A 26,819-nucleotide genomic window follows, 5' to 3' on the forward strand; every position below is an offset into this window, starting at 1 on the left:
AGGCCAAGCAGGCAGTGAGAGGGGAGGGCAGGACCAAGGCAAACCTCTCTGTGCCCCTGGCCCAGACTCATCAGTGGGTGGTCACCTCCTAGCCCTGTGGGGCAGGGGGACAGGGGACAGGATACTGACTTCATTTCCTCCTATCCCGTGCTTCCCCAATGGAAAAAGTGGAAAAAGCGGGCTGAGGAAAGTTTTCATTGAACCGGTAGCACTTTGTAAAATTATAGCCAATTCCCAGTAATCAGCATGAACAAGGGGCCAGCAGTAGGGCCTGCAATTAGATCAAGAAAAATAGCAATGTTTACAATCCAATTTGTTTTAAAACAGCAGATTTACCTTTATAATTATGAACCAGTGCAGGTTCCTGCTAGAAGGAGCTAGCCTGTGCTCCAGCCCTTCTAGTGCTCAGATTAATCCCTCCACCTGCACCTACATCCCCCAGACTCCAGAGCTCTCCTCAGCCTTCAAGGCCATGTTCCTCCAAGAAGCCTTGCAGCTCCTCGGTCATTTCTCCTTCTTCCATACTCCCTCTAGCTCTTTCCTAGTGCTGGGTAGAGTCCTTTCACAGTCAACTCTGACTGTCCGACTGTTACCGCCTCTCTTAGAGCGGAAGCTCCCAGAAGGGAGGTCACAGCCTTTCAGCTGTGCTGTCCGTCTCAGCAGCCCCCGGACCCAGCACAGTGCCTGGCACAGTGGACTCCTCACCCAAACCTCGTTTCTTGTTGCCCAATGGGCAACAGTGTCTACCCCGCGGGGTCCCAATTCCCAGTGGACTTGCGGGGACGGGGGTAGCTCTAAGGTCTGGAAGATTCCGGATTCCCAGGGCCCTGGGGAAGCCCCCATGCGGATAACAGGGAGTTGCCCTTATTCTGCAAGCTAGAAAGGAGTATTTACCAGGCCCAATTACAGCTGATTTTGTCGTTCCAGGAATGGGGAAGCGTCAAGCCTAGCTGCATGGGCAGAGTGAGACAGCGAGGGGAATAAAGGGCTCCTTCCGCGGGAGGACCGGGTCTCCGGCCCTCATTGGATCACTGGTCTCCCCAAGTGGGGGACCTGAGAGTTGAGGCTGGGGAGGAGAGGGAAAGGGAGGGGGAGACCCGGGGCCGCGCTGCCCTCCCTCCGGCTCCTCCTTCTCTCGCGGTCCCCGCCGGCCTCCCTCTTGGGCTCTTTGTCTGTCGGTCGGTCTGTCTGTCGGCTCTCTCGCGCACTGGCTCTCCTGCTCTCGCTCTCTCCCCCCCCCCCAACCCTCGGTTCACGTGACCGACTGCTCTCAACGGCTCCGATCACCTCTTCCTGAGGCAGCACCTTTCGGTTGGTAACAGGAGACACTCGGGTGTTGGGGGCAGGATGGGTTTCCTTCCTCCGTTTTTCCCTCCTCGCCTTCTCGGGCAGCTCCGGCCGCTCCTCTCGGCTCGGCCTCCGGCCCCTCCACCCCTCCAGCCTCTCCCAGCCCCCATAGTGCTCGCTCCCTCTCCTCTCCCCTCCCCTCTCCCCCTCACCCCTCGCCCGGGCCTCCCTCCTTCCCCGATGCCAGCCCTCTTTGGGGAGGGGGCTTCTGCGCGGGGGACAGACAAAAGGGCTCGGACGGACTCCGGGGGCACCCCTCTGCAGCTCCCCACCACGTGGCCCCTCCCTCCGCGGGCGGCGTGCAGCTCCCCCGTCCCCTCCCCAGCCAGAGGTCTGGGGAGTTAGGGCCCCCGAGGCACCATCCTTTCCCCGTTCGCGCCAATCGCTCTGCCGCGGGTGCTGAGCCTCCGGGCGCCTCGAACATCAAGGAATGCACCGGGCGCCGGTGGGGGGAGACGCTCCGAGGACCGAGGCAACGCTCTCGGTTCCCAGGCTGGGGAACCGCCAGCCTCACTGGGGAGACTAGGACCCCGCCGTCGGAAGGCTCCTGGTCCTGTGGGGGTGGATGACAAGGTCTCCAACCTCAGGGAGCCAGAGTCTGACGAGAGAGACTCAGTCTCCCTCTCTTTTGCAGTACAAACTCAATGAAAAAAAGGATGAATCCGAAAGTGCCCTGCAAAAGCAGAGCTGGACCTACATATTCCTGAACTTCTGGCAGAACCAGATTGTGTTTCCCTGCCCATCTTGGCCAGCACTTAGCGAACTGCCGCTCCCTGGCCTACCAACCCCCGCCTCCAAAATTTGGAATTAAAAGTGAACTCTCTCTCATTCCATACCAGGGTAAATTTTTAAACAAAGGCCATTTAGAGATGGAAGTTATCAAGTAAATCAGGCAAACCATTTTCAAAGCTGCCTCACTGTAAATGCACACTTAGCTGGTGCCTAGAGCCATGGTACTAGCCTGGCCCTAGATACCATGGGCATGTGTTTTAGAGCTTACGGAGGGACAGTTTCCCTGAGCCCCGCCCCCCCCTACTGACCACAACTTAAAACCATTTTAGTCAATAAAGCTAAATTCCCTCAAGGGATACTGCCTGTGGCCAAAGTCACCCTTGCCGCACCTTAGGCATATCCCGAGCCAATCCTGATAACAATTACCCAAATGCTGGGAGGGGAGGGGTGCCGGAAGGAATTCCATCTCTCCAGGATCTTAGGGAGGGACTTGAGCTGAGAAATGCCCCAGGTTTGATAGGTAACAGGTAACACAATACTTAACTTGCAATTGTGAAGCAATTATACTCCAATAAAGATGTATAAAACTTATTAAGAATGGTCACCACAGCTACAACGTATTGAGCACGTAAGAAAGTGCCAAGTACATAGTACACATCATATTTAATCCAATAACAGTCTCATGTGGTAGGTACTATTATTATCCCGGTTTAACAGATAAGGAAACTATGGCTCAGAGAAGGTAACTTGAAGAGGTCACACAGCTGGTTAGTGGCAGAGCTGGGTTTGGAATCCAGGTCTGGCCAACGCCCAAGTCCAGGCCCTCAACCACTCACTATACTATCTCGCCTCTTTCCCACAGCGAGTGATTCTAAAACTCTCCCAGAAGGAACAGGGACAATCATGGGCCAGGGCACAATCTTGCTGGAAATTGGCTGGCTACCAAAACGTGGGGGGTCAACAGCGGCCCTGGGTTACCCCACTGGCATTGTAAATGCCACAGACTCCCAAATGAAAGTCCAGACTCCTAGATTCCGAACCTAGAATCCAAAGAACACGTCCTGTCTGCCCATCCCCACAGAAATCATCCCACTTCCGGTTTCTGCTTTTCTGGTAGTGGGGAGATTTGCAGGCTACCAGGCCTTCAGTGAGCTTCTTGGAGGCAGTGTTATGGGGGGTGGGGGTGGGCATGATAATGGACCCCCACTGCCCTACCCCCAGTCCTCCCTGGAGGGAGGACAAATAGGCCCATTGATTTGAAACTCTCCCAGAGGGCATTAGAGTAATGACTCTGGACTGTGTGATGCCTACACCCCCTTTGACCTCCCTACTGACCCCTGCCCTGGGAGGTTCCAAAGGCCACAAATCTCGGTTGCTTGTGGGCCATGTGGTTTGTGGCTGTTTGTAGTTTTGGAAGGGAGGGGGAAACTACGGGGGTAGGGGACACTGCTTCTCACTGTGCCTGGCTTCCCGAGAGAACTAGCAAGGGGCGGGCAGGGCCCCTTCCAAACCCTGCCAAGACACACTGCAACTACTGATACGGGCTCCATCATTTATTTTTGAAAGCAGCAGGGCTCTTGGCTCATTTGCATAAATGTTTGCACTGCCTGCTATATTTTGGTTCGGGAGAAGGGCACCAGAGTACAGAACATACATAACAGATTTGTAACTGGGCAGCTTGAGCCTGCCCCTGGCTAGGTGAGCTAGCCAGCCAGCCCAAGACGGCCCCTCCCCCCCCCGTGTCTACTTTTGAAAGCCCCTCTAACTGCAGAGTCCAGCACCAGGGATATGTGGCAACAGAAAGATCTTGCTCCTAAAGGGGTACTTCTAAGCCGGGTGTGTAGGTAGATGGGTAGATAAGAGAGCATTTAAAAGAAAAATATTTATTTATTTATTTATTTGGTTGCGTCGGGTCTTAGTTATGGGATAAGAGAGCATTTTGACTTGAAAAGGGTTGGGAGTCTGGACTCCTGATTTCCATTGTTCAAAAAAGAAACATTTATTGAGTGACTCCTATGTGCCAAGCATTTTATTAGGCACTGAGATCACATAATAAATATCAAGACCCTGTCTCCATCATTGAGGCACTCACAGTCCAGCAGTGCATGGGTGACAGAAACGCGATTTAAAAAAAAACCAGGGGCTTCCCTGGTGGCGCAGTGGTTGAGAATCTGCCTGCCAATGCAGGGGACACGGGTTTGAGCCCTGGTCCGGGAGGATCCCACATGCCGCGGAGCAACTAGGCCCGTGAGCCACAATTGCTGAGCCTGTGCATCTGGACCCTGTGCTCCGCAACAAGAGAGGCCGCGATAGTGAGAGGCCCGCACACCGCGATGAAGAGTGGCCCCCACTTGCCGCAAGTAGAGAAAGCGCTCGCACAGAAACGAAGACCCAACACAGCCATAAATAAATAAATAAATAAATAAAAAGTAAAAAAAAAACAAACCAGAAAACAAAAACCCTAAGTGCGTTGTGCCATCAGAGAGAGGATAAGAGAGGATTGCTAAGGTAGCACCCAGCTAGTGGGAGGCATGGAGTCTGGAGAGACTTGGTGGGGGATGTGATTGCTTAATCTGAGTCTTAAACATCAACCCCTGCCCCCCATCTCCAAGGTGTGTTTTAACCTCTATTACTAATTCCCTGTGTGAGCTCAGCAAACGCCCAAGCTCTCTGGGCTGCCTCGGTTTCTTCATCTTCAAAATGGGAGCAATAATCTGTGAAGTGGGCCCCTGTGTGCCCTACCTCCCACCCTGCTTGGTCCTATATCCAACCTCGACCCCAGGTCGAGAGCATAACTACCAGTTTCATCGAGATGCCACGCAAACATGTGGCGAAGCCGGAGAGTGGGGACTATTGAGAGGTGATGGCAGTGGGTGATGCGGTGGCGTTCAGGGGGTGTGGCCCCAAAGGAGGGGGGGGGGGGGGGGGTAATCTCCTCGTTTCGCAGTTAACTATCTTTCCCCGGCGACTTCTCTCCCCCGGCGTCTTGAAGCGGGAACTAAGTAGCAGCATCGGGGAGGAGAGTGGGGCTGCTGGGGAGAAGGCACCTCAGGATAGCAGTCGAGCGTCGTCTGCTTCAGGCCCCCCACTCCATGCCGTCTATCTTGAGGACGGAAGCAGAGGGAAGGGTTGTCCTTTCCTACCTTCACCCCTCCGCGATTGGGATCACCTTAGTTTCTCTCTGGAGTCGGGTATTTGCCCACACTTTTTTTTTTTAATCCTAAATCTGGCCCACCTTTGGGGAGGGGGGGTCACCCGTTCCGTTAAGTTTCCTCCTCGCAGAGTAAAGAAGGACTTCCTTTTACCCGTCCTAAACGACCCCCCTAGGGCTTCGGGGAGGCGCGAGAGCCGGGGGCCGGGCCGGGGCCGAGCCGGCTGCGCTGCCCCTCCAGGATTTCCTGCACTCGGCGCGGCGAGGTCGGCTCGAACTTCGGCCTCCGAAGCAGGCGACTCGGCTTCCCTTTAAAATGCAGAAACTCCCGGCCCACACCCCCGCCCCTCCGGCCACCTCCTCCCCTTCCCCCTCCGCCCCCGCCCCGGCTTAAGCTCCTCCCAGAGCCCTGGGCGCGGGGGCCTCCCTGCCACCTGCCCGCTGCCCATCCCACATGCAAAGCGTGACCGCCGGGGAAGGAAGGCGAGCGCGCGCCCACACCGGCCCTGCGCCGCGGCGACAGCGACAGCGAGCAGCTCGCCTACTCCGTCCGTCTGCGCTTACCCAGCATGCACTTCCAGGCCCCGAGCTATCTCGGAGCTGCAGCCCCAGGGTCAGAGCGGCCGGAAGAAACAGGAAGTTTGGGACGGTCCTAGTCGTGGGGCCGGGAGTCCTAAACGGCAGGCCCTTCGCTCGGCTCTGCCGCTCCCTTCCCCCGCCCCCTCCCTCTGGCGGACTTCCCTGGGGTCCGTTTCGGGGGCTGGCCCGAACTCCAAAAATCCAGATGTGTTTGGGGGTCATTCAAGGCGCACTCCCAGGGTTCCCTTCGCCGTAGCATCTCCGGGCTTTAGGGATCGAGGGGTGGGAGGGGGAGGGAGTGCTCCCGCCCTGCGGGTGGGTGGGTGGTGGTAGGCCCCGAGGGTGGTTTGTCTTCTGCCCGCGGAGAGGGAGAAGGACGCTAGGTGGGGTGGAGGTTGAGGGCTGCAGGTTAGCCTCCCACAGCTACCTCTTGGGCAGGTAGGGCAGAGGTTGGAACCTGGTGTCGAGTCCAGAGTTACTGTCTTCCCTCCCCTCCGCCAGTTAGCATCGCTCTAATCTGCCCTCCGCGCCGACTACGGCTACCCCATCAGCAACCATCTCACTAACGTGCACTGCTGTTAACCAGGGCCGCCGGGGCAAGGGAGACAGGATGCCTAACGCAACCACGTTCCTCGGGCAGAAAACTCAAAGGGCACGCCCTGTTGAAGGCGCTCTCCATCCACACACCCCTTTGGCCAGGCAAGAAGGACTGGAGTCTCAGTTCCCTTGGCCTCCCTCTCAGTCTCCATCCCTCCAACACCAGGCAACCTCACTCAACTATCTGCAACTATGGCTCTCCCTGGCCTAGAGCTGAGAGGGGTAGGGGTCACGGTGGATCCCAGTGGGTGGTGCTGATCCTAGCATGCCACTTGGCCAATCCTTTTACGGTTGTGCAGACAGGCCCTTTGTGTGGAGGCGCTGGTTCTCTTCTCATAGCCTTATACTCCCAGCCGGGAACTTCTCACTCCCAGCTCGCTAGGAGTTTCTAGGTTCTCCTGGTTACCTAGACCTAGTGTGCATCTTCCTAGATTTCCTGAGAAGAAGGCTGGCTAGGAGAACAAGGATGAATATTTTGGAAGTAGGAAAGTGAAGGTGAAAGCTCATTGGCTGTAGAATGATTGTGAGACTGTCACTGTAGTTTCTGTCCCAGACACCTCCAGGCGGAATTAATTGGCCTTTCCTCTGGGCTCCCATAGCATAGGATATATACCTCTATTATCACATTGTATTGTAATTATTTGTTTACATGTTTCTCCCCCCTGCTAGAGGTGAGTTCCTGGAGGGCAGAAACTAAGTCTTATTTATCTCTGCAGCTCCCCCGCACAGATCCCGGCTCACAAAAGGGGTGTTGAATAAATGAATCAGAAATGGAAGGGATTCAATTAGATGACCTCCAGGATCTCGTTCAGCTCTAATATTCTGTGATGCAATTTAAACACGCACCCATAGTTGCACTCACACACATGTAAACACACAGCAAATAGACAAACACCATCATGCCACAGTCCGGGTGGAAAGCGAACAGACGTTACATGATGCCAAGTAACTGGCCTTTTGAAAGTTGAATCTTCAAACCTAAACATCTGAAGTGTCGACAACCAACGTCACAACTGGTTTGGCTGATTTTGTTTTAAATAAATTTATTTATTTTATTTATTTATTTTTGGCTGCGTTGGGTCTTCGTTGCTGCACGTGGGCTTTCTCTAGTTGCGGTGAGCGGGGGCTACTCTTCGTTGCGGCGCGCGGGCTTCTCATTGCGGTGGCTTCTCTTGTTGCGGAGCACGGGCTCTAGGCATGCAGGCTTCAGTAGTTGTGGCACCCGGGCTCAGTAGTTGTGGCTCACGGGCTCTAGAGCGCAGGCTCAGTGGTTGTGGCGCACGGGCTTAGTTGCTCCGCGGCATGTGGGATCTTCCTGGACCAGGGCTCGAACCGGTGTCCCCTGCATTGGCAGGCGGATTCTTAACCACTGCGCCACCAGGGAAGCCCTGGCTGATTTTTTTTTTTTTCCGCTGCTCTGACTTTTTAAGTAGCCATAGCCTTACATGTGGAAACAGTGAACATTTGAGCTGAAAGGGCCCTCTGAGATGCTCTGGTACAAGTCTCTTCATTTTACAGAGGAGAAGGTCCAAAGTCAGACAGGAGCAGAAACGTCAATCCCGCATTCGTGCCACTTGGAGCGTGCACATGTATGACACGTTTGTATGCAGACACGGCTGCTGACATGCACAGACGTGGGTGCATCCCTGAAACATGTGCCACCACTACACCTGGGTACACCCTCCCCCCAACACCCACCTAGCAAACAAGGACGCCCCCGCCCCCGTGTGGCTGCTGAGCAAGGAAGGGAGGGCAGGGGTCAGCCGGGCCTAGGCAGCCCTTGCCAGAGTTCGAAGGGGACCTAGAAGCCTACAGGTTTGCAGCTGCCATTAACGTACTTGGCTCGCCCAGCTCCCCTCGGCTCTCCTCGGTCTGCAGAGGGCGAGGAGAGGAGACATTCCGGGCTCATTCCAGCGAGCCGTGTGCACGCTGCAGGCGTGGTATGTGAGCAAGCGGCGGGCTTCCAGCTGCTGCCTTCGAGGGCTGACAGGCAACCCCCTCCCCCCAGACAAAACTCCTCACCCACCGCTGGCCTCTCTTCACATGGGCATGATTAAGGCAACCAGGACCACTGCAAGCCCTTCTCAAAAGGAGAGAAATTACGGCTTTTTCTCCACCTCGCCTGCCCACCTTTTCCTAGGGGAATCTCCTCTCTCAGACCCACCTCCAAGTGGGAGTCCAGGCGGACTTAAGCCCCCCGACCCCCGCCTGCCCCACTAGCCCTCTTACAACATGCTCCTTTAACACTCCCGTGGATAGCTTGCACCCTAATCATTGGTGCCCACTCATTTCCCGCCATCAGGGTCCTCTCTCCCACCTTTACCCCACTTATCGTGAGCATCCCTTCCCCGCCTTTGAAGGGTGCTTTATAGCTTTCAAAGCGTGTTTTATTTTACCTTTGCCACAACCCTGTAAGGCAAGTATTAGTAGCTTCATCCGACACACCAGGAGACTGAAGCTGAGAAGATAAGCAAGCTGCCCAAAGTCACACAGCTAATACGTGAGGATGGGGCAGGGCCACAACCTCCATTTTTGACTATCAAGGGCATGTTTTGCCCACTCTGCCACCCTAATGCCCAGTTGATGTCCAGCTCCCCAAAGTGAGGGAGGCGCCTTTCTGCTTCTTTTGTACCTCCAGGGTACCTGATGTAGCACGGGCTCTGCACACAATGGGCATTCCGAGGCCTGGGTAGACAACAGACCGATGATGCCACCAGCCAGAGAATCCTGGAAGCTCCAGGAAGGGAGAGGCACTTGCAGACCAAGGGTGTTGTGTACCACCAGAGTCTTTTCAGCAGCCCCCCGCCTTGTCTCTTCTCAGTTCTAACTTGCTCAGGGAGAGCAGTGCCAAGGCCAGAGAGGAGAGCATCTCTAGGGTCTCCCCTCCCCCTCTCTACTGGGGCTTCGGAGTGTTCAGAGCTCATGAATAAAGCTAATATTGGAACTAGTCGTCTACTAGTTCGAGAGGGACTGTTGTCTGGATCCTTCTTTGCAGGGACAGATTGTGCCAATAGAATGCCCCAGGCCCCAGCCCTTTCTTGCGGCTGGCTCAAACCGAGGGCGTCCCCCCCCCTCGCCCCACACCGCCTTTTTATGAGTCTCAGCTGATTTCCCTTGAGGGCCGCCCTCCTCGGCAGCCCCGCCCCTCACCAATCGGACTCCCTCACTGTACCTGGGCCCCGCCCCGACTGTCCTCAGGGGCGGGGCCAGCCCTAGGGCAAGCTGGGGCAGGAAGTGGTTGCAATTACACACTCCCGCCCCGCACTGGCTGCCACTGCTGGAGCGACAGTGCTAACTCGGCCGGCCCCAAACGTCAGGGTAGGAGCTGGAAGAGGGCTCGGCCGGGGGCTCCTGCGCTGGAACGAAGCTCCTTTCCTGAAGGAAGGGAGTTTCCAAGGCTGGGCAACGCTGGAAGCCTCAGTTGGCTGCTGGTCACATCCAGGGATGAAGGGAGGAGATCGTGGGTCTCCGTCCCCATCCCAGCATGGCAGCCACTAGGCACAATCGTCCCTTTTAAACCTGGCCACTAGCTAAAAGCAGCTTTTCCCTGCTGTTTGGGCCCCCTGCTTGCGACTGCCAGGACTGACGGCCCTGACCCCTCCTACCAGGGGAGGACAAGCTTTGATCCTCTACTGCTGCAAATCACCAGAGCACAGTGGCTTTATACCCCCTATTCCTCCTTAGTTCCTTGGGCATTCCCATCTGGGGCCAGCTCTGGGCCAGGTGGAGGGTGTGGCTGGTGTGGCCCGAGCCATGTGCTAAATACCACGTAGAGAGAGGGATGGGGGAGTTTGAGAATGTTTGGCTGGGATGGCTTCAGAACAATCTGGGGTGGACTTTCACTGAGAGAATTTTCAGCTCAGCAAATTGGGGCTGTATTAGAGGAATGGCGGGAGAAGAGGGCTCAGTGAAGAGACTGGAGAAATGAAGGGGATATGGGAGTACGGGAGGGAATGGGGATGAGTGAACTAGTCAGGGTTAAAAACAAAAAAGCCTAAAAACCCAGTGGATGCAATGGGGGCTCCTCTTTGCCCTTCACTAACATCTTCTCCTGCAAGACCCAGGCTCCTTCAGTATGTCTGCATCCTGCAAAGCCCGCACTCAGCGGTTGCCTCCTCAGCTTCAAAGCCCCATTTCACATCCTACTAAAAGCTTCATCACACCCTCCTTTCCTTGTTCAATTGAAAGTGCTCCTCTTCTCCCAGCCCAGGCCTGCCCAATCCGCTGAGGTGGTTTAGGGCTCATTTGGGGGCTACCCAAAGAGGAGGGTCTCCCCTGCCCACCCCACCCATCCTGGCAGGAGCCAAAGGCTTTGTGGCCCAGTTTGAGGGGCTACTGATCAGCAACCTTTTCCCATGGGCTTCCAGGCTCCCAAGAGACTGGGAAGCTGAGTCATAGGCAACTCCAGGCTCCACAGACAGCACAGCAAGAGAAAGAGGGAAGAAAAAAAAGAAAAAGGTGCAAAAACAAACGGGGGGGGGCAGGTTCATTACCTGGGGAGCGGAGTGGTGGAGCAGGAGGGACTCTTAGCCCTGCCTTAGTCTTGCTTCACTCATAGATGGAGATCACAATCAGAAGATTGTCTCTGAATATGAAAGATGACGACAGGACACAGGATCAAATAAAGAAATAAGGATGGAGGTGTTTTGTAAACTAGTAAGTTCTATACAGATGTGAGGGATTACTATTATTATTGCTATGCATTATGAATTTTCATTTTGCTCCCATGGATCTGGTTTATTCAATACTCTCCTTAATAGAGGAGCATGACATAGCCAGGTTAGCCTTGAGGCTTTTGAGGCCCTGAGTGAAGCAGTGTGTGTGTGTGTGTGTGTGTGTGTGTGTGTGTGTGTGTGTGTGTGTGTGTGTGTGAGTGTGTGAGAGAGAAAGAGATCCAGAGACACAGAGGGAGGGAAATGGGAGGGAGCCACTGGGTGGAACCCCTTCCCTCAACATTTGTCCCTGGAAAGATAGGGTTATAATGAACAAGGAGCCATTTGAAGGGGAGAAGACCTCACAGATTACATGGCCAGGGAGAACTAGGAGACAAGTCTTGTTCGTCTCTGCACCCTCAACACCCAGAACAAGCTCCTTCTGAGCTCAAGTGCTCAATGTCTGCCCATTGAATGACTGATGGAAAGGCTGCTGGAAGGAAAGAGCGATGGGTGTGCCCACCCTTCTGTCTCCTCTGCTGCCCTAGTGCTGACTGTGTGCAGATGAGTCTCAGCTCCTTTCAGCTGTAGGAGTCACGTCCACCAGCCCAGTCCCCCGAGAGCTGATATGTCCCTGCAAGTCTGTGACAGTCACTGTACCCCTGATGTCTCTGCCACAACTAGGTGCCTGGTGTTCGGAGGCCCTGCACACAGCCAAGGCCACTTGCGCCACACGTCATTGCTCTTTGAAGCTTCACAAGACCCTCCAGGCTCTTGCAAAGCCTCGGGACCATTCTGAACATCAATCAAAAAACAAATGGGGTCATGGATGGGGAAGCACTTTGTGACCAGCAAAGCCCCATACAAATGTAAGGGATTATTGCATTGTATCTCAAAAAGAGCATTCCGACTCTTTGAGGGTTGTAGTTATTTGGATTTTGGCAAACAGGAGTTTACCACATTATAAAATGTGTGTGTGTGTGTGTGTGTGTGTCGGGGGGGTGTCTGCGCAAGTGCATGTTCAGTGATAAGACCCACAGATAGAAACCTACTTGGCCAAGTAACACAAAGAGTTGTTTAGACCATGCAGAGCCATACTGGTAAGTTAACAAGAATTCGAATTCCCTGGCCTTCTGTCTTTTTCAATATGCTTCTATATAGGTGCTCTCATCAGATTCTCCCACAACACTGTGCCACTGTTAAGTCTCTGTGACTTGAGTTCAGTAGAATAAAGCACACAGTGAGCTCCGAGGAATCTACTTTTGAGACTTGCAGGCTCTGAGAACTTTGCCTGGGAGAAATTTTCAGGCAGAGAAAAACATGGTCTGTGTAGGTCCTGGCAGGGCACTCCAGACCCATGCCAACTTCCCTCCATTCTCTGTCCCCACAGAGCAGCTCTACAATGCCTCCATAACGACCTCCAGACCAAGAAGAAGGCTCTCTTTCAGTCAGTCATTCAATCAACAAACCTGTTTTGAGTGCTTTCCCATCAGTTCCAGGCCTTCTGCTAGACCCTGGGGCTACAAAAATGAAGAAGCTTTCATTGCTCACTATTCACCTCTCGCCTCTCAAGCGACATGTTTTGTAACATCTTTTCCCCTTCAAGGCTCTCCTTGATGTTCATTTTATTCTGCTGAGTGAAGCCAGGGCTAATGATTTTGAATCCAGCCCTGGTTGTTCGGTCTCTGATTGGGCAACAAGGGGCCCCTTTGGAGAGGGCAGTGCTCAGAACATCGAACGGGGCTCTCAGACATGGGGCGCAAGTATCACAAACCTCCAGAGGAGATGCAAGCCTGACTCTTTTTTTTTTTTTTTTTTGTCCACACCCTTGAAGAATCAGGAGAAAAATCATGCGATTAGCATTGTGTTGGAATAGCATTCTCACCTTAGGTTTTGTCAGAGCAGATGCTCTGGGTCTGGAAAGCCTCTCTGGTAAGTCCAGCTTAGGCTGTCACCTTTTGGTGGGGGCGGTTAAAGGGCTGTCTTATTGGTCCCCAGTACATGGCCATGTGCATCCTTGGTGGGGAAACTCTAATTAGTTAACTAGAACATTCAAACAGAATGCCTTCCTGGATTTTGGAATTTTCCAATTTAGTAAAGGTTAACTTCCACCTCCTTTCTTGTTTAGCTTCTTGGTGTGGAAAACCTTTCTCACGTGCATGAGACCACTTTCTAGATTGTCAGTAGACTTTAATGAGCAACTCAATAGAACCTCTCTGTTGACTGGGTGTCTTGCAGGGATTTGCAACCAGTGGATCCCAAACTGGGGTCCCTGAACCCATAAAAGCCTGGGAGAGAATCAATGAATTGCACTGGTATTTCATAAAGTCTAGTGAAACGCACCAGCATGAGGTTGCAGAGGTTAACTACAAGGGCAAGTGTTTTTGGCTTTGGCTGGAATTAAATGCCCTCAGTGTGACTATCTTGGGCTGATCTGAAGTTCTGGCCCAATTTTGTATGTATCTGATACGTTATTCAATGGAAAATTATTACTTTAAAATATATCCTGTTTAAGTAGATAAATATTTTGAATACAGAGGGTTAAGAACACAGACTCTGGAACCAGACTGCCTGGATTCAGATCCCGACTTCAAAACTTAGTAGCTGGGGGACTTCCTTGGTGGTGGAGTGGTTGGGAATCCGCCTGCCAATGCAGGGGACACGGGTTAGAGCCCTGGTCCGGGAAGATCCCACATGCCGCGGAGCAACTAAGCCCGTGAGCCACAACTACTGAGCCTGCGCTCTAGAGCCCGCGTGCTGCAACTACTGAAGCCCATGCGCCTAGAGCCTGTGCTCTGCAACAAGAGAAGCCACTGCAATGAGAAGCCCGCGCACCGCAAAGAAGAGTAGCCCCTGCTCGCCACAACTAGAGAAAGCTCGCGCGCAGCAACGAAGACCCAGTGCAGACCCCCCCCACCAAAAAAAAACAAAACAAAAACAAAACTTAGTAGCTGGGAATGGATAAACAAATTACTGCACATCCATACAACGGAATATTATTCGGCCATAAAAAGGAATGAAGATACATGCTACAATGCAGAGGAACCTTGAAAACTTGATACTGACCAGAAACTAAAAGCCACATATTATATGGTTTCACTTAAATGAAATATTCAGAATAGTTAAATCTGTAGAAACAGAAAGCAGACAGGAGGTTGCCAGAGTCTGGAGAGTGAAAGGGGAGCAACTGTTTAACAGGTACGGAGTTTCATTTTGGGGTGATGAAAACATTTTGGAACTAGTTAGAGGTGGTGGTTGCACAATGTTGTGAATGTACTAAATGCCAGTGAATTGCACACTTTATTTTTTTTTCAGTGTTGAATTTATTTTTAATGAAAACATTGATAAATATTTTCTAGATTTCTAATTTTTGAAATGGAATGTTTTTATAGAACATTTTGTTAGCTCAAAACACTTAAAAAATTTTTTAATTGAAGTATAGTTGATGTAGCATATTATATAAGTTACAGGTGTACAATATAGTGATTCACCATTTTTAAAGGTTATACTACATTTATAGTTATAATAAAATATTGGCTATATTCTCTGTATTGTACAATATATCCTTGTAGCTTATTTTATACATAATAGTTTGTACATAATAGTTTTATAGAACATTTGTTTATTCTTTTTTACTGAAGTATAGTTAATTTACAATGTTTTGACAGTTTCAAGTGTACAGCAAGTGTATCCGCTATACACACACATATATATTCTTTTTCAGATTCTTTTCCATTATAGGTTATTACAAGATAGTGAGTATATAGTTCCCTGTGCTATACAGTAGGTCCTTGCCGTTTACCTATTTTACATATAGTAGTGTGTATGTGTTAATCCCAAACTCTTAATTTATCTCTCCCCCCACCCCAAATTGCGCACTTTAAAATTGTTAATTTAGGGACTTCCCTGGTGGTCCAGTGGTTAAGACTCCGTGCTTCCACTGCAGGGGGCGCGGGTTCCATCCCTGGTTGGGGAACTAAGATCCCGCATGCTGTGTGGTGCGGACAAAAAGTAAAATAAAATAAAATTATTACTTTATTTTATGTGAATTTGACCTCACTTAAGAAAACCTACTAGCTGGGCAACTTTGGGCAAGTCACCGAACCTTTGTGGGCTTCAATTTCTTCATCTGTAAAAGGGGAAAATAATAGTATTTACCTTATGGAGTTGTTAGGAGTATTTAAAGAGTAACTATTTGTAAAATCCTTTTAAAAAATATTTATTTATTTATTTTTATTTATTTGGCTGCATTTGGTCTTGGTTGCGGCACGCAGGATCTTCCGTTGCAGCACGTGGGCTTCTTTCTAGCTGTGGCACACAGGCTCAGTAGTTGTGGCACGCAGGCTTAGCTGTCCCACGGCATGTGGGATCTTAATTCCCCGGCCAGGGATCAAACCCGCATCCCCTGCATTGGAAGGCGGATTCTTAACCACTGGACCACCAGGGAAGTCCCTGTAAAATCCTAAAACAGTGTTTAGCACACACTAAGTGACATATAACTGTGTGTTTAAAATAGGGTCTATGAGGGGCAAAATAATAAAACCTTTGGTAGTGAAAAGTTTGGGGGTCCCTGGTGAAGATGAAAATAGAAAAAGTGCTCAATGTCTTTCAGAGGGTCATCTAAAAATCCTCTGGTTCCAACTTCCCGGTAGCGCTTGTTAGAAATTCAGAGTATGAGGCACCACCCCAGACCTATTCAATAAGACCCTGGGTGGGAGGGTGCCTTGGAATCTGAATTCTGACAAGCTCCCCACTCCCCCCAAGTGATTATTGTGTATATTAAATTTGAGAAATTTTGGTGTGAGCATTTAAAGTGAGTATGTACTGAAGGCAGAATGCTGGCTTCCTGGATTTTTAAAACATCTAAATCCCAGGTCTCAACTTGTTTTTTTAATCATCTTGTGACGACTGTCTTCCCAAAATGGACAGTTCTTCCTCTGGAGCCCCTTGAAGTTTAATGAGCAAGAACAGACACACAAGAACACATATAAACACACAGGCCCGAAATAAGCATGGTATCTTTACCAAGTTATCTACAGCAGCAAAACCATGTGCTTACTCTAGTCTGTAATGTTGGAAGTACTATGCTGGGCTGTGTGGAGGACACAGTAAAACATGGCCCTTGCCCTCCGGATACTTGCAAATTCTAAGAGAGAAGATGGCTACTGAAAAGGCTGGGTGGGGTGTCCTGGGAGTGGTTGATTTGAGGGGTGTGGTACGTGGGGGGGGGGTCGGGGGGTTGGGAGACAATAGTGTGGCCCCGACTTGAAGGGTCCCATGCCCCCACTGAACACCTACTGTCAAACAATCCCAAAGTATTCCTGGAGCTCTGCCTCCTTGAATGCTCCCAGAAACTGTGGGCGATGCACCTTCTATGACTATGACAAGTCCCTCAGATGGGGAGGTAGAACTAAGGCACAGAGCACAGAAAAGAACCAAGTGCTAAGTAGTACTTGCCATGGGGCCAAGAGTTCAGAGGCAGAAGCATTCAGAGAAAGCTTCATGGCAGCGGGGCTTGAAGGATTTGGCCAGGTGAAGGGGCGCTCAAGTGTAGGCACACAGATAGGGGTGAGAATAGTATGTGTAGCTTCAGCAGGGCACGTCAATCCTGTGCCGGCATCCTGAAGCCGACACAGAATCACCACCACAGCCAGAGGAATGCACCGCTCCAGGAACAGGAATTTGGTGAGCTCCCACTGAATGTGGGCCACTGGACTGAGTGCTATTCTCAATCTTCTTTAGCCTCTTTGGAGGAAGAGGTAATAGTTCGACTGACTCAAAGGTCTTGCTAAATTTTATTCCATTCTCCTCTTCAAAAATACACCTCTCTTTTTCTTTATGTTCAGGTTGTAGCTTTTATTCCCAGGCTTGAATTAAGCAGGTGCTCCCAAGTTCTGAACTCTTTAAAAACTCCTCACATTAAAAAAAACAAAAAAAACAAACTACTATGGGGTGTCTACTAGGGGCCAGGCCCTTTTCTAAGTGCTTAACATACAAGAACTCATCTGATCCTTGGAACATTTTCAGGAGGTATTTATTAGGCCTCATTTTATAAATGAGGAAACTGAGGCTCAGAAGGAAGTCGAGTGTCCAAGGTAATATTGCTAGGAAGTGTCGGAGCCAGGATTCAATCATGTCTGTCTAACTTCAGAGACTGTGTGAATTAAATGGGAAGAGAAAGACTAAAAAGGACCAAGATTTAAAACTGAGTCTTTGGGAATTCCCTGGTGGCGCAGCAGTTAAGAATCTGCCTGCCAATGCAGGGGACACAGGTTTGGGCCCTGGTCCAGGAAGATCCCACATGCCACGGAGCAACTAAGCCCGTGCACCACAACTACTGAGCCTGCGCTCTAGAGCCCACGAGCCACAACTACTGAGCCCACATGCCACAACTACTGAAGCCCGCGTGCCTAGAGCCCGTGCTCCGCAACAAGAGAAGCCACCGCAATGAGAAGCCCGCGCACCGCAACGAAGAGTAGCCCCTGCTCGCCACAAGCCACAACTAGAGAAAGCGCGCACACAGCAACGAAGGCCCAACGCAGCCAAAAATAAATTTAAAATAATAATAATAATAAATTTTTAAAAAAACCCCGAGTCTTTAATAACTGGCTAGAAGGGAAGCCAGGTCTGGGCCTCAGTTTCCTCACTATAAAATAAGAGGGTTGGATTAGATGATCCATTCATTCATTCACTTAACAAACACTCATAGAGGGCCTACTCCATGCCAGGGTGGGGGATGTTTGGAGGAGAGGACGGAGGCTGTGACACACGGATGAGAAATACTGGGTTCCTTCATCCAACAAAGGGAAAATCTGGTTGGAGAGCTAAATAGGCAGAGCATAGAAGTGCTAACTAAAGGGACAAGCTCAGTACTGTGGGGTACCACTAAGGAGGGAGTGAGGAGGTCTTGGGGGTCAGGGAGTGGGGAATCAGGGAAGGTGGCAGGAAAGAGCTGGCTTAAGTAATGGTTGAGTGGCATTTCAACATGCTGAGAAGGGCATAGAAAAAGCTGAGGGAGCAGTCAAGGAAGCGCTCCTCTTGTCCAAGGAATGGCAAGAGGGCCAGTTTGGTGAGAACAGAGGCCCTGTGAGCGACATGGGAGGAAAGGAGGCTGGAATCGGATCGGGGAAGGCCCTGAAAGCTAGGTGAAGGCTCATGGACTTGATTTTGTTGGCAGCTTGCAGCCACAGCCAGTTTTTCAGGAGGGCAGATGATTTCTTAGAGTTCCTTCCACCTCTAACACTGTCTGTTTGATTAAGAACCTTGTTAAGTGCCTAGGAGTCTTAGGGAAGGGGGGAGGCTTGACCCAGAGAGACCTCTGGGGTGATTTTAGTCCCCTTCCTCATTTCCCCCCCTTTGGCTATAAAATCCAGAAAGGTTGTTGGTTGTTTACAGAGTTAAGTTTAACCAGACATACTGTCTCCCCATCTAGACCCGGGGCTCTGAGAGGGCAGAGACCAGGCCTTCCTTAGCTGCAGTGAGCCACTGGAATGCTTCTCCAGCAGCAACCTGCTGCAATAGGGTTTGTGCATTTGAGATTTACGTGAATAGGGGGCAATGAATTTTCCCCTGTGGCCCCTCCTAGAGCATAAAGTGAAACACTTGAGAGCACATAGTGTTTGTAACTCGTGGTCAGTCTTACTGACCTAGTACCAGCCCCTCTCTTTTCCCACATTTGCAAGGTTCTTTCTGTACCCCAATCTCCCCTGGTCTGCTTTCAACTGGGGTGACTTAGAATGAGCCCTTCAGCAGTCTTGAGACCCTGGGTTCCAAACGTGACTTCACCTTCAACTGACTGGGGTGCAAGTGATGAAGGGATGACCAGAAGCTGCAAATGTGCTTCATTCTGACACTCTAAAGATCTAAACCACTGGGATTTTATTGTTGTTATTGTTGTCATAGGGCTGGGCTGTTTTACCAGAGAGACAAGGCCTGTGATTGCAGAATAAAGCAGAGAATTGAAGCAATTATCCTATGAATTTAGCCAGAGGTTGGTTTGGAGCTTAAATGACCCTGGGACCCCCCCCACCCCCAAGTGCCCTGTTTTGTCTGGTAAGCTTCAGGAAGGTAGGGCCCAGGCCAGTGTCACCCCTAGGTCTCTGAGCTACACCTAGGGAGGCTGGTGGTGCCAATGCTGATAATAATAACTCTTGCATGAGCCCAGTGGTTTACAGTGTACAAAATTCTTTCCCATCCATTATCTCATCTGATGCTCAGGGGTGTCCCTGTAAGGGAGGTATGACAGGTGCATTGATTTCCATATTTTAGAGCAGGGGGAAGACCCAAAATACAGTACCGGGCATCAGGCTGGCACTACTTAAATGTTAGGGCTTGCTTGAGGTCACACTGCTAGCTATCGACAAGACAGGACTGGGATCTGATTCTTAGAACTCTCCAAACAATCCTCTTTCCATTACACCAAGCTGCCTCTCTGAGTCCAGCTGTTATCGATGGGAGAAACAATTAGAAAAACAATCCTGCCTGAAAAGGAATATTTTGCATGAAATGGAGGCGCTATTCCATATTAAAAAGAGCTCCGGATGTGGAAACAGGACTACTGGGGTTGAATCCTGGCTCAGGCACTCACTAGCCATATGACCTTGAGCAAGCCACTCATAGCTGCTCATGGACTCAGTTTCCTCAATTACAACATCAAGAGTTGTAGTGAGAAACAAATGAAATAACACAAGTGAAAGGGCTTTGTAAACACTCTGATGTTGTACAAAGGTAAGGTATTATTATGATGATGTTGTGGTTCTAGCCTCAAATAAAAGAATCATTAAACTCTACATTCTTTACAAGGTTTCCCACAGCTCTCCCCACCCTGCTCCTTGGTTTCCCATCATCTCCTGTAGGGCAGGAAGTGTGGCCCCCCAACAGGAAAAGGCTCAGAAATGCTAGGGCTTCAGCCAGGAAATAACCATCTTGCCCCAACCTATATTTCGCCAGATAAATGATGCAGCCAAATGGTGAGACACAGACGAGTGGGAACGGAGGTGTCCAGAATCTGTTTCAGCCTCAAACCAAGGAGTAAAGTAGCCCTAAGGCCCTAAGGGCCTTAAGAGACGTGGAGATTTAGTAATTACCAGATTAATTAAAATCAGTGAAGACAGCCAATTTAAATCAAAGCAGAAGTGGTGGGGCCTGCATTATCAGGCCCGATAGAGGCAATTTCCCCCCTTAATAATGCATTTCGAGTTCATATGCTGATTAGCTTAAACAAATCATTTCCCAATCTTCACTTTCCCTTGGTGCAACTTAGGCCACTTTTTAAGGTGTGTGTGGGGTGCATGGCAGGGCAGGAGTGGTCAAGTAAAACAGCTAGTGAAGAGGTTCCCAAAGCAAAGCAAAATGGCAAGCGGTATGTCCACACTGCTGGCAACAGATTTTGACGTTGGTGAGGACAAGCAAGAGGGGTCATAGAACACCAGGCCTCATCCAGCAGCAAAGCCACTGCAGCCTTAGTGGCTTGCCCTCCTCCGCAATACTCACACACATCCTTCAAACCAGGTGGGGGAGACATACCAGGCAAGTCTCAACTGCCATCTCTAAAGTCCTTCCAAAGGAGAGAAGGAGAGAAGACACCCCACAGCTTAGAGATGGAACCTCTGGGCCTAGGACAAAGGAGGGGGGCGGGGAGGAGGGGAGGAGGAAGACATTAATCCTGCAGGGCTTCCTTCCAGTCCACATCACCCTCTGGCTTCCTTAGTATAGATAAATATATAATAAATAATATCAATATATCTGCACATTAAAGATTGTTTTTTCAAATTCCTGCTATTCATTTCACATTCCGTTTACAAAGCCCTGAACCCTCCAGGAACTGCAGGGCACCTCCCCTAATACCCTCTAGGTTGAGGCGATGCCTTTGAAGTCCCCACCACCGACTCAGGGTTGGAGCTGCTAAGATAAGAAACACCCTAAGACTGAAAGTAAGTCCGCCCGGCAGCTTCAGCTCCATCGCAAGCTGCTCTCCTCAGAGTTAATGTAAAGTCATCAGAGTTCCAATGTGGACCGCAGGCTTCTCAGCCCTTCAGTGCCGGGGATAGCCTGGGATGTAAACACATACGAGGATTTATTCCTTTGGCCAGGAGAGGAGTCGTTAGGGTAAAGGGTAAGGGTCAAGGGGTTCAGTTTGGTGACTGAGGAGCCCGGGGAAAGAGAGCCAGGTTTTCGGCCCGAGTCGTGCAGGCTCCCCCCTTTACAGACCTTTCGTCCCCCTCCTCCTTCCTCCCTCGGGCCTCTCACTCCTACCCGCCCCCCCACCCAGATGCCTCCACGCCCAGGCCGGGGGCTGCCCTTTGAGTTCTGCCCAGGGGGGCTGCAGCCCCGGCCGTTGCCACGAAGGGTGGGCCGCCCCGGAGACGCGAGGCGAGGCAGCGAGCCGCGGCATTTTCCCTTCCCCAGCACCTGTCCCACTTCGGCGCCGGGGCTGGGGCTGCACCCGCGGGCGGCCTCGGTGCCCGTGCCGGAGCCACGCACCGAGGTCGCCCGGGTTAGGGAAGTGGGGGGCCGGGAGAGGGGCGGGGCGTCCGGCGGGGCGTCCGTCCCCCCCGCAGGCAAGACCCTAACCCCCCCCATACACAGAGGCTAAACGGAGAAAGAGAGAGCCACACATAAAGCTCGAGCGAAAACGCTTGCTCTCCGACCCCGAGCGGCGTTGCTCGCCCCCCCCCCTTCCTGGAGCCAGGGGCTGGCCGGGGAAGGTGGCTCCGTTCTTCCCCCGTGGCCAGTGCGGGGTCTGCGGCTGCCCGGCGAGGTTCCGGCTTCCCCGGGGCTGGCAGGGGGAGCCCCGAGAACTGCAGGCCCGCCCCCCCTTCCTCCTCCTCCTTCCCCTCCTCCCCCACGTGTCCTCCCGGAGCCCAGCGGCCTGATCCCAGCACCCCCCTCCACCTCCCTCCTCCTCCCGCTTCGCCCGCTTCCCCGGCAGCGTGGAGAAGAGCAAAGTTGCGACAGCGGCCGAGGGGCTCTGCCCAGGTGAAGGGGGCTCCGTGGGAGCGGGGAAGGGGGGGGACGGCGCGGCCCTGCGGCGGGGGCGGAGAGAAGATAAAGAAACTTGCTTTCCTCGGCCCCCACCCCGCGCGGGTTCGGATCTTGCGTGGACCCAGCCCTCGTGGCGAGACGCGGCAACGCCGCCGGGACCGAGGCCGGCACCGGGACCGGGACCAGGACCGCGCGCCTGAGTCGGCTCGGCGGGCGCAGGCAGCGGGCCAGGCCGGCACCCAGGCAAGGGCGGGGTGGGTGGCCGTACACCGGACCGAACCGGGGACTCCGGTGGCCTGGGCGCGGGCCGAACCCGGATCGGGCCGAGTTGGGTGGCGAAGTAGGACGTGGATTTGGGGGCGGGGCGCGGCGGGAGGGGGAAACCAGGCCCGGCCGGACTGGCCTGGGCGTGGGGGCGGGGGGCGAGTTCGGGGCACTTGCTGGGCTCGGGACCGAGCAGTAGGGCGGGGCGGCGCTAGGGGCTGGGCCGGACCAGCGGGGAGAGGGCGAGGGGAGGGGGAGCCGGGGGTGGAGTAGGGGCGTGGAGTTGCGAGCGGGGTCTGGCCTCGGCCGGGGGCGAAGGTAGATCGGCGGGGCCGCCAGCGGAGGGAGGGAGGCCCGCGGCAGCGCGGCGGCGGCGAAGGCCAGCTTCCGCGGAGTTTGTGCCCGGGCTTCCCGGGCTCCGGCAGCCTCAAGCGCACAAATGGGGCTAGGGGATTGACTGGTAAGCAACTACGAGTGTTAGACGGTGTTCGGTGGCGATTCCGGGAAAAGCTAGGAGAGACACTGTCTGCAATTATGCCGCACCCCCCCCCACCCACCTCTTTAGCATCTGGATTCTGCTCTCAGGGGGCCGCGGACCCTCCCCGCCGCAACCCTTTCACTCTCCAGCACTCCCACCGCCTCCCCCCGCCCCTTACTCGGCCATCTGACTCTCCTAGGGTTGTGTGTTTGGGGGTGGACGACGGCGGGGGGGGGGGTGTAATACTTTTCCTCTCGCGGCGGCAGCCTAGTTCCTATCTTATTCCTACATGTAGCGTCGCTTCGAGTAGCATGGACATTGGGGTTTAGATAATCTACCCCCAACTAACGCCCCCCCGCAAGCGATTTGATGGCTTTTAAGGAAGGGGACGAATCCCTGGATTTCCACGCCTGGGATGAGGTTTGAGGATTGGGATTCACCCCCAGCTCACTTCCACTACCAACCCCTCTTTCCTTGTGAGCCATTTCCACGGGGATCCGAACTTGAGGGGGGGGGAACGGGAGAATTAATGTGCTTCTCTGTCTCTACACAGGGTCGGCGTGGCCAAGGACGGCTAGTCTCGGAGGGAAAGTAGCCACCAGTCCAACTCGGGTCGCCCCCACTATTACTTCGGTGAGGGGGGCAACGCTAAGAAGGGGATACTGGTGGGTAAGGGCCCAGTATAAGGGAGGGGGCTGGGTAGTCGCCCCCGAGGGACTCCCTTTCTTGGCTGGGAGGGAGACGCGAGCCCCGGCTTCAAGGGAGGGGTTCCGGGGAGGGAGATGGGGGGTGGCGATGAGGGGGGGCGGGAAGAAGGGGGGAGTCACGCCCTGCCAGCAAGGGGAGCCTCCCTCAGGCCCCTGGGAGAAGGGGACTGAATGTGTCTGCTCTGTGCTGCCGGGCAGGGGAGATCTGGGGTCTCCGGATTTGCACACTGGATCCAGCACCAGTGGCCTGAGAAAGTCAGGTCGGGGCATAAGGTGGAGAGCGTTGGAAGAAAGAGAGAAACCCCTGGCCATGGTGCACTGATCATTTCCCTTCCTCAACCTCCCCCTTCGTGGGGCGTACGGGGGGGGGGCGTGGAGCTCCTGCAGCCTCTCGAATTGAGCGCCTCCGCCTCTCCTGGGAGTCTAGCTTTTTGCCCGGCTTGCTGCAGCCACCGCTGCCTCCCTCTCCGGAATCCGCTCGGTCCTCGCAGCGATCCCCTCCTCCTCCCCTCCCCTCCCAGTGTCACCGGGGCTGCTTGGCTCTGCCCCCTTCGCCGCCGCTTGCTCCCTGCTTTCGTCCCTCCCTCTCTTGCTCTCTCCCTCCCTTCGCCTCCTCCTCCCCATTCCTCCCCCCGGACAGGCGGCATTCTGGGAGTTGTAGTCCCGCGGAGAGGTGGCTGGCGCCGCCCGCGAACCCGACCGGACTCCACTTCCCGTCGAGCCTTGCGACCGGCACCCACTCCACCAGGCTTCGCTCGCACACACAGACACACACACACACACACCGCTCTCCCCCTCACTCTTTCGCTCGCCGCGGCTGCTGCCAGTGTGTGGCTCTGTCTCTCCTCCGCTTTGCTGAGCCCTCCCTTCTTCCTCTCAGTTCCTAGAGTCCGACCGCCGCCGCCGCCGAGAGAGAGGAGAAGGAGGTCGGTGGCAATAAGGGGCGGAGGGGGCATCAGATCGGGGCAGTATTAGGCGGGTGGTGGCTCAGAGGGGGTAAGAGGGAGTCCGGGTGGCGGCCTGAGCCTCCCCGCGGAGCCGACTCGGGAACAGGTGCGTCTTTTTTTCCTCTCCTCCAACCCCTCCACCCCTTTTGACTCCCCGGCTTTCTCGTATCCTCCACCCGCTCCTTTCTACCTCAAGCCTTTCCCCAACCCTGTCCCTTCTTCGCCCCGCGGCCGCTCTGCTTGCCCCCCGGGGGCGCCGTCCTCTTCGTGTCCCCGGACGTAGCGCTCCCTGGAGCTCGCTCTGTCCTCGCCCCTCCCTTCGGGACAGCTCCCCTCCACTTCCCACCTTCGTACCCCATTCTTGCCCTACCCTACCCCCTCCTCACCCCTTCTCCCTTAGCCAGGTGAGACTTGTTCGCCACGATCCGAGAGTCTTCATCCCGGCTGGGCGGGGGTCTCCATGGAAACGGGGGTCGGGTTGATCCTGGGGGGGGGGGAACCACTGGAATTACCCCACTCCTCGGAAAGGGAGGTGAAGGCTACGGTCTTGTTAACTACCTGGCCCCAACCCCCTGATACAAGGATCCGACGATCCGAAGGGAGGCTGGCCAGCAGGGCAGGGCGAGAAAGGGCTTGTTTTTTTTGGGGGGGGGGGCTGTCCGTGATGAAGTCCTGAAGAGACCAGGAGAAAATACCCTCCAACCTCAGAGGGGAGGTGCGACGGGTGCTCTTAAGGGCTGCTTTCTCCCTGGTGTCGGGGTGCAGGAACCGTAGGGTAAGGGGTACCCCTAGGTGGCGGCGGGGCCTGGGTTCGGGAGTGGGAGTGCTGTGATGGGGGCAGGGGCAATTATCCGAGTCCCTGGGAAAAAGGCGGGGGATGACTTCGGAGCGCCCTGGCTCCGCTGCCCTCGCTCTAGGGGCGGGGGCCGCCGGGCCGGGCGCGGCGGGGAGGGGGCTTAAATTGAAGGAGGATAAGATCGGGGGCAATTCATACTAGCCCCGGCAAGCCACGGGGGAGATCCGGCGTGCAAGCTCTCCACCCGCTTCGCGCCAGGCCTGGAAGCAAGGGGTCTGAGAGCGAAGCTGAGGGCTGCAAGGAGGGAGGCTCCGGTTACTGGGCCGGGTTTCGGGATCGGGGGCAATCCCCCAGCCCTTGGAGAAGGAGGGAGAGGGATGGCCGCGAACCCCAGGGCTCCCCCACCCCGGGTCCTAAGGGGCGTGAGGAACGGACAGCAGGCCTGGCGGAGCTGGATTCGAACGGATCGCGGCTGGGGACTGGGGTGGGGGGGTGCTTAGTGGTGGGCTTTGGGGGGAGCAGTCCCGCGGCGGGGCGGGCGGGCGGGGCGTGGGGCTCCGGCGGGCGGCGGGGCGGGGCCGGGGCGGCGCTGCTGCCGCCGCCGCCGCTGCTGCTCCTGCTGGGGCCGCCGCAGCCGTTGCCGTCGCCGCCGCCGCCGCTTCTGGGCGGGGAACGGAGGCCAAAGGGAGTCCCGTGCCGGGGCAGAGGGCGCAGGCGGCGCGCGGTGGGGAGGGGACCGTCCTGGGGGCGGGTGCAGGCGGGGGGTGGAGCCCCCGACGGGGGGCGGTACGAGCCGGGACGACGACGACGAAGAGCCCCGGGGGCCGGGTGCATGGAGGACGAGGTGCTGGGAGAAGGAAGCGGGGGGTGGGTCCCGCGACGGGCCTCGTGGGCTTGGCTTCTCGAGGTTCTGCTTCGGGACAGAGCCCTGCGGGGGTGCCCAGAGGCCCGGGAAGGGACCGGGAGGTGAGCTGGACGATGGAGGGGGCCCTTCTTGCTGGGGTCCCGCCGAGAGGAAGGCTGGGCCAGAGGGACGTCCGGGGCAAGGCTGGGAGGAGCCGGCCGCACCTCAGCTGGGGATTTCGAGTTATGGAGGTGTGGGGAATTGTTGTAGGGAAAGACGTGGTCGAGGGGAAAGGCGGGAGGGAACCACACTGCAAACCTGGGAGACCGGTGGGGGTGCCCTTCTATTCCGCCCGCCCCCCCCCCAGTGGAAGCACTCTGGTTTTGTTTTATTGTTTTGAAAAATTTAAGTGTTGGCTGTGCGAAGCTGTCGATGCGGTGATACTTATTTATTCTTGGTGTCTCCTAGAGTGGACAGTAAGGACAGGCGTACCTTGGTGAGGACGCATCTAGCCCAGGGTTTAGGGGCTCTTTATGCGAGTGTGGGAAGGGGGCCCTGTAACTTCTGCGGCAGCGGAATACTCTCAAGGCAGTTTGGAGGCAGTCCCCGTGGCACAGAGGTGGAGTACAATTGCAGAAATGTTTGGTGAGATTTCTGGGGGTGCAACTGTAGGTTTGCATTACCCTGGTTAGCCCGTGGTTCTTTCAACTTAGAAGGCTATTTCTCAAAGTCACACTGCTGA

The 26,819-nt window shown here is 54.2% G+C and overlaps 1 protein-coding gene across 6 annotated transcripts in view; it reads left to right on the forward strand.

Moving 5' to 3' along the window:
• The first annotated feature begins 21,918 nt into the window (after nucleotides 1–21,918).
• The window catches only part of BCORL1 (BCL6 corepressor like 1), a 60,425-nt gene continuing 55,524 nt past the window's right edge, over nucleotides 21,919–26,819 (forward strand). For 2 of the 6 annotated variants that reach the window (XM_036840793.1, XM_036840803.1), the window contains exons 1-2: nucleotides 21,919–22,035; nucleotides 23,337–23,416. The gene's annotated coding sequence lies outside the window, so the exon portion shown is untranslated. Of the gene's footprint in view, nucleotides 22,036–22,695; nucleotides 22,766–23,336; nucleotides 23,449–24,323; nucleotides 24,417–24,508; nucleotides 24,544–26,819 lie in introns of those variants that run through there. The other 4 variants (XM_036840795.1, XM_036840794.1, XM_036840797.1 and 1 more) reach the window with 4 other exon arrangements.

Source organism: Balaenoptera musculus, chromosome X (assembly GCF_009873245.2).
Source record: "Balaenoptera musculus isolate JJ_BM4_2016_0621 chromosome X, mBalMus1.pri.v3, whole genome shotgun sequence".
In the NCBI taxonomy this organism is placed as follows: Eukaryota; Metazoa; Chordata; class Mammalia; order Artiodactyla; family Balaenopteridae; genus Balaenoptera; species Balaenoptera musculus.